Raw genomic sequence first — 8,376 nt, forward strand, 5'->3', positions numbered from 1 at the left:
CCTTTGTGTTTGTAGAGGGAGGGGCAAATTCACCCCTTCTAAGATAAATTCACCTCCTTTTACCAATTGTGGCTTCGCAAGCTGTAAAACATCAACACCTGTACCACACTAACACGGTACAGTTGTTCGGTCTAAAAGATGCCCCGGTGATGTCGGTCGGTGTAGCCGTGTGGCATGTGGAATGGAGCGTATGTGTATGTGCACCGGCGTGCCAGCCTCTTTCAAGGCAAGAAATCGGAAACTCAATTCGAGAGGTTCGACAACCAAAGCGTTTCCATCTTATGGGATTGGATTTCAAGCGATTGAGAAGAATAAAGGAACGACACTTCTTCCTTGGGCTCATCTACCTTTGCACAGATGGAAATGACTTTTTAAGTGCAGACGAGATGCTAACAATAGGGGTATCGACACACGCAGAGTGTGAATGACACGTTGGCACGTGCAAAACGTGTACAACTCTCAGGGTCGATAGACCGCCCGATTTAGGCTACACGACAAAACAACGTAAATAAAACGCCAATGCTAGGGATAACAGAATTAAAGAGAAAGACTCATGAGAAGATGAACCTTAAATCTGGAGAAAAAGCTACTCCTACAAAAAAGTAAAGGTACAGTAATGGAAAGTAAAGCATAAAATATAAATACATGTTTGGATTTGGTTCTGGGACATCTTCCTTGGAAACAGACGCCTCTCTATATAGGTTTATTTGGGTAATTTTCTTCATTACCCCACATTCTCTTGGAGGGAACTTTTTGGTAACCGCTCATGTTGAGCTCCCTTATTCTCACATCCCCCATCTTCCAGGTGGTTATCATCCACCTCCCCATGATTGGCAAGTGTTGTGCCACATCTTTGAATCAGTCCAACTAGATGGCGTCTTAATAAGTCGGTCCCACTCGACCGATTGGATTTAGAGATAAATATGCTTCGATGGAAAATCTTAAATAACTACCCATTTTCTAGGCTCTAGCACATGCATGTTGTTCCACACATCTATCAGATGCTAGCATATCATATAGCTTTATTGACCCAGTCAAATATCACTTGGCTGCTCGGTCCTCTATGACCAACTAACCTAAAAATGGGTGTAAACATTGCCCCCACATTTCGTTGGTCGATGAGTGGCGACTAATGGAATGTTGCTTCGAGTATGATTCAAACTCATGAGATCTATTTGCACACGCTACTTCAGTCCCATGTATTGACAGTATTCTTTATTGAATTCCCGGGTTGGTGTGGTATCCGGTTTTCTCCCATGTTGTGCAGGACGACAGGGGATCACCACATCTTGTTTTTATGGGAATGTTATTGGATCTGCGCTACTTACGAACTCGGGACCGTGATCCTGACTTCTTGAAATGCAAGTGTGGCAACCCAAGAGGGAGGGTGAATTGGTTAATTAAGAAATTTTGGCTTAATTAAGTGGAAGATTAAAATTAATTTGCCAATTTCAAGCAATTTATATTTAACCCTTGTTCAAATAATAAGATAGTAAAGTTAAGGTTTAGACATTACAACCATTTATATTGTTTAACCCTTGTTCAATAAAACATAAACACAAATTAGAGTTTGAATTTACCAATCACCACATGCAATTTTCCCTTGTTACTTTGAAAGATTAAGCGGAAATAAAAAATGCAAAGTAAAGGGGATTACCGTACACCAATTAGAGAAGGAGAGAGAAGATGGGAGTGCACAAGAGATTTATAGTGGTTCGAAAAAATTCCTTCGTCCACTCTTCCCAAGTTTGTCTCCTTGGGGAATCCACTAAGTGTGATCCTCCTTTCTTACTGGGTCGGATCAAGAACCCTCTTACAAATGATTCTCCTCGAGTATCGGGCCAAATCGAAGACCCTCGTACATTCAAGCTTTTCCTTTCTCAAGGGCCAAGCAAAAACCCATCTTCACCAACTTGATTCGCCTTTCTTAGCGGGCCGAATCGTAGATCCTCTTACAATGAAGAACTAAAAAGAAAAACACTCAAAGCCTCTTGATTGGCAGATTTTACAAATATTGAAGGTCACAATCTCTCCAAAAGAATATACAAGTGACAAGCCCTATGGAGATCCTCTTGATAAATGAAAAATGCAAATTCAAAGCATAGAAGAGTATAAACCTTAGATTTAGGTTCAAAATGATGTAAAATGATTTGCCAAAAGGTTACTTAGTAAGGTTTGGATAGGGTATATATAGCCCATGGAAAGATATGACCGTTTGGGGGCAAAACTGTAAAAAACAGGCCAAAAGAAAACTAGCCGTTAGAGCCCCAACTGCTATTTTTCGATACCGGCGCGGTCGACCGAGGTTGCGCGGTCGCCCGCCCTATCGGGTGCTCTCTTTTTTATTTTTAAATTTCAAACCGTCGCAGTTGACCGAGTAATGGCAGTCACATGGCGAGAGCTACCTAGACTTTTTATTTTTGTCCAAGTCCCTATCCGCGGTCGACCGCCCCGACCATGATGGAGTGTTTCTGGATTTTCATGAACACCTTCGCGGTCGCCCGGAAAGTCCCGGTCAACTGGCCCACTAAATTCCTGTAGATGCTTGACTTCCAGCCACCTTACCGCGGTCGCCCGGGGAACCCTGGTCGACCGCCCTGTTTGAAAATTGAGTTTTAAATATAAAATCCAAGGGACTTTGGGCTACGGTCTTTGGGCTTTTGTCTAAGGTTTTCAAATACATTTTGGGGAGTGTGTAGATGGTTTTCAAGGATATTAAATTTGTTTATGAAAAATATTTTGAAAACCTTTTGAAAGTTCATCAACATAAAATCAAGAGGACTCTAAATACATTCTAAAAATGATACCATTGAGTCTTCTTGGAATGTATCGGCTCCTTCGCACTTCCTTGGACTTCTTCAACTTGCGAGTGAACATCTTAAATTGATTTGGCTCTTATGACTTCCTCCAATCTTCAATGCATTTGAAAGGTGCATGAGGTGTCACCATGTTGGTTCATCTCCAAGCTTCTTCTTGACACTTGCTAGGTATGCTTGAGGGATCTTTATCTTAAGCTTCTTGTCTTGAACATCTCCAAATTATGATGTCTCCAATGTGGGTGCAAGCTCCTTGATCATTTGTCTATGGATCCGCAAGCCATGTGTTGTGATGAGTTGTGTAATGGCGATATGACATGTCAAGTTCCTGTTTAAGACACAACACTCAAAGACAACACATTAGTCCATAAAAACTAATCAATTTGGGTTTGCTAGCATCAAAACAAGAAGGTAAAGGTGAATGATTAAACCCATGGGAACCCTTGGGCTTACATTCTCCCCCTTTTTGATGATGGCAAACCAAATTGATTAGGGAGGTATCAAAAGAATAGACAAATAAGCATTAAATGATATAACCGTAGACCATAGCTCTCCATCATTATATGCACAAGCTTAATATAACAATGTAAAGCAAGAGATGCATATAAAATATGGACTACCTAATCAATTCTGAAAATTCTCCCCCTTTGGGCAGCAGCAAAAGGAAGGGTTTTAACAATTGAAGTGCAAAACATAGTGCCATAATGACTCCCCTTATCTACTTATCATGGATATTAAATGATAAAAGTGAGATATGCATGATAAGAACGCTCAAACATAGAGATACATGATGACAGTGTAGAACAATCATATGTTTGGGGATGGGCATAAATGAAAGATTTATACTACAAATAGCTTCTATAGCCCATCAAACGAATAATGATATAATATTTAAGCTCATATAATGCTTATCAAAGAGAAATAAGAGAGAAAATCAATTACAGTGTATGATAAGCAGCTTTTTAAAAAAAAAATTGGTCTAAAATATTTCACAAATTGAGCGCAACTAATGGGGCAATGGACATTGTGAACATATCACTATGGTCCATATAAACACTAATATAAAACAATTTGGCTCTCATCCTAAGTATTTGTCATATGCTTAAGATGAAACCTATAAGGCAAGGCATGACAATACACAATGGCTATAGATATGACTGTAAGTGTATAGCCAATGAATCTTATCATGAAGAATGATGTACTTAGCTTTAAAAGCACATGATAAGAGACTACTTCATAGGCAATGAGATGAACAACTCAAGCATTATCCTATGAAGAAGGATTCTAGAGAGATTTTAAGCTCTATAACAAGATACTTATCATTGGAAGAGATGATACCATACAAGTCCATCCAAGATAAGTATAAAGCCTATGAGGATTTCACACTGATGCTCAGGCTAAGGCTACTTGTCATAAAAGAGAAATTATGTCAAGGTGAAAACATAAGACAAGACCCAACTGCAACACAAATGGAGCAATGGGGCTTCAAATGAGTCTAAATATCATATGTAATGTAATATACATTTCAAATAACATATGACAAGATAGAAGGACAGATATTTACATGTATTGCTCCCCATTTGTTAGAGACTCACACATAGTATGAATCCAAAGGGCTGTCCAAACACATAGGCATCAAGGGATTTAGAGGTGAATGATTGACAAACAACCTTTGGGCTACTAATACATGATTGGTAGGGGTAATCAAGTGATACCAAATGAGATGACAACCTAGCAGACTATGCTCCCCCTAACCATGTGCATATATGGTATATATAGAACATTTCAAAGCTGTAAGCCCAAGGGTTATCATGGGTTAATCATTCACCTTACCTTCTTGTTTTGATGCTAGCAAACCAAATTGATTAGCATTTATGGACTAATGTGTTGCTTTGAGGTGTTGTGTTGTATACAAGAATTTCATGTCATAATCGCCATTACACAACTCTTCTCAACACATGGCTTGTGAATCAAGAAGCAAAGGAACCAAGAGCTTGCACCTACAGTGAAGACATCCTCATTTGAAGATGTTCAAGTCAAGAAGCTCAACATGAAGATCCCACAAGTTTCCTAAGCAAATTTCAATAAGGAGCATGGAGTTGAACATGCCATGGTGACACCTCATGTACCTCGCAACATGCTTTGAAGATTGGAGGGAGTCACAAGAGCCAAGACAAGTGCAAGATGTTCACTCAAGTCGAAGAAGTCCAAGAAAGTGCAAAGGAACTGTTACATTCCAAGAAGACTCAAGGTTCTTATTTTTAGAATGTATTTAGAGTCCTCTTGATTTTATGTTAAATGCACTTTCAAAAGGTTTTCAAATGGTTTTCCATACTTAACCTTTTACATCTTTGAAAACCATCAACACACCCAAAAAATGTGTTTTGAAAACCTAGGACTTAAGCCCAAAGACCATGGCCCAAAAGCCCCTGATTTTTAAAGTTAAAATGAAATTTTTCACAGGGCTGGTCGACTGGGGTATACCGGGCGACGGCGACAAGTTTGCTGGAATTCCAGCACTTGCGGAAAAATAGCGGGCCGTTCGATCGGGTTGGGCCGGGTGACCGGGGAGGTGTCCCTGGAATGCCAGGAACAATCCGTCATGGGTTTGGGTGGGTGACCACCGTGGGTCGGTCGACTGAGATAGGTTTTTGAGCCAACTTTTTGAGCAAACAGGTTGACCTCACCGGGCGACCGCCATGGGGCCGGTCGACCGCGACAGTAAGAAATTTGAAAATATAAAAGGGTGCCCAATAGAGGCAGGCGACCACGGTGACTCGGTCGACCGCAACGGTCGGGCAAACTAGCCGTTGGGGTTTTCGCAGGTTGACTTTTTCAACCCTATTTTTACAGTTTTAACCCCAAACGGTCATATTTTCAAATACCTATATATACATGATTAAAACCTATCTAAAGATGCTTTTGAACATTTTAGAAAGATCAAATCCCATTTTCCTTAAACCAAAACGTTTCTATCAAAAGCTAAACCTCTTTAATCTTGCATTTACACATTCTATCAAGAGGTACTCCATAGGCTTTACATTGTATCTATTCCTTGGAGTGTTTTGTGAGCTAAAGAGTTGTAATCCGCCTATCAAGAGGCAAGATAGTTCTTTTCTTTTATTTTCTTCATTTGCTCTTGAGGCTCTTCAATTCGGCCCGTTAACAAAGGTGAATCATTGTAAGAGGGTGTGTCCCCTCGGCAAGGCTTCGTGCAGAAAGGGTGTGTCCCCTTTGGAGTTGAAGGAGTTGGTGTACGGCTTGGAGATTCACCCGTTGAAGAATCTCATATTTTAGTGGAGATCCGAATGAGGTAAACTTGGAAGAGTGGAGTAGGTCTTGTGATAGACCGAACCACTATAAATCGTGTGTTCCTTGTAGTTGCTTCTCTTCTCCTTCATCTCTTGCACTTTGTGGTGATTGGTAAACTATATCATTTCTTGTATTTATGTTTTATTAAAACAAGGGTTAGGGCAAATAGGCTTAAAGTAACATCTAAACCCTAAATTTTATTATCTTGAATATTTGAACAAGGGTTAGATTAATAAGTGCTTAATTAGTAAATTAATTTTAATAATCCATGTAATTAAGCCCAAATTTTAAATTGACAAATTCACCCCCTTTTGGGTTGTCACTCTTTTATTTCATTGGTATCAGAGCTAAGGCTCTTAAAGAGATTTTTAAATTTAAAATCTACAAGAGAAAGATCCGTGACAATCCAAATGAATTTTGAGAGAATTTCAACATGCATCAATGCAAAAGATATTTGGACTTCATTAGAAAATATTTTTGAGAAAAATGTTTGTCTCTTTTCAAATGATAAAATTATTGGACAAAAAGAGACTTTACAAAAATCTTTTGCAAATAAAAATTCTTTCAAACATTCAATCTTCGATCTAGAAAGTCAAATTGATAATTTGAAATCGGAAGTAAATGAAAGTTTGAAAAGAAATAAAAAATTAAGTCACTTAAGCAAAATCTTGATAAACAAAAATGATGACTTAATTCAAAGATGCAATGTCTTTGAAAAAGAAAATAAAAGTCTTGCACACACAAACATGGAATTGAATGAAAAATATAAACATATTTGTGAAAATGAAGAACAATTAAAAACTAATTTATCTCATCAAAAAGAATATTTTAAAAATTAATTGAATGAGATTAAATTAGTAAATGAAGAACTCTCTATAAAGAACTAAAGAATACAGGAGGAAAAGGACAAACATGTTTGTTATCATATGTATTCTCATGGTTCTAGTTGTTCCTCATCTACCAATTTTTATCCTTGTTCATATTGCTGTAGATTAGGACATCACAAATCTAGGTGTAAGCATAGATTTGTGAAGTCAAACACGTTTGTTTGGATAAGAAAAGATACACTCCCACGAACAAACTTGGGTGGAACCAAAAGGATTTGGGTTCCAAAATCCCCCATTTAAAACATTCATTAAATATCTTGATATATGGGGTTGTGCTTAAATGTTAATTCATATGAATTTTTCATTCTAGATACTTCATTTCAAGTTTAAATATTTTAGTATCTAGAATTCATATGCTTTAATGTTATATCATTTCATTTTTTAGCTTAGATACATACCATTATTCATATTTTTAATAGAATGTATCTTTACAAATTGTGCTTTAATGATCACATCATATCCATGCTATAGTCTATAAGCCAAAACAATGCTATACTAGTTATAGACTATATCTCTGTACTTTATTGAATATCATTCTAGAATTTTTAGTCTAAGTGCACACACTTTGTCTCATATCCTCTTGCACTTAGTATTCATGCACAAAGAAAACCCACAATAGAAAATCTCAAAGTGAAAACCATATGTATGCTTCTATGAAAATCAACCACTCAATTGCCCTTGAGTTCAACTTGATCTATCAAGTCCATTTCCTCCATATTTGAACTCTATGTAGGACTGAAATTCCAAGGGTAGGCCCAAGTGGCAACCTAAAAGGAGATTAGGTTGATACAAATAAAATTTACCTTTTGAAATTTTTAACCTAAAATATTTAAACTCTCCAATGAAGGATTAAGAGATCAAAGAATAAACATAATTTAAGCAAGTGAGTTAAATCTAAAGTGCAATGCAAATATAAAGCAAGAGACAAGAAATAGTGCACTCGAGATTTAAAGTGGTTCGGTCATCAAACACACAAGGCCTACTCCACTCTACCAACCAAACCCGTTGATGGCTTCACTACGGATTCCTTTAATGGCGAGGAATCAACCCAATTACAATTTGGTTCGGCTCCGCCTCGCAAGACTTGCCACGAACCGGAGAAAGCTCCGCGTCTCCTTGCACTCGCTCTTGGGATGGCTCTGCGTCCCTTCGCACTAGCCAAAATACAATCAAAGAAAATAGAAAATTACAACTTCCCTCTTCAAGGGTAGATAGCTTTCAAGCTCACACAAATTCCATTCTTGAAATGATGTACAAATTCAAGCCTAGATCAAATCCCTTTAGATATCCCAAATTGAGTCACAATGATGATTACCACTCTCTAATATGTTTAGAACATGTTTAGGAATGAGAGAGATGGG

Source organism: Tasmannia lanceolata, unplaced genomic scaffold, assembly GCF_043159265.1.
Source record: "Tasmannia lanceolata isolate RefF3 unplaced genomic scaffold, GAP_Taslan_0.1 ptg000023l, whole genome shotgun sequence".
NCBI classification, from domain to species: Eukaryota; Viridiplantae; Streptophyta; class Magnoliopsida; order Canellales; family Winteraceae; genus Tasmannia; species Tasmannia lanceolata.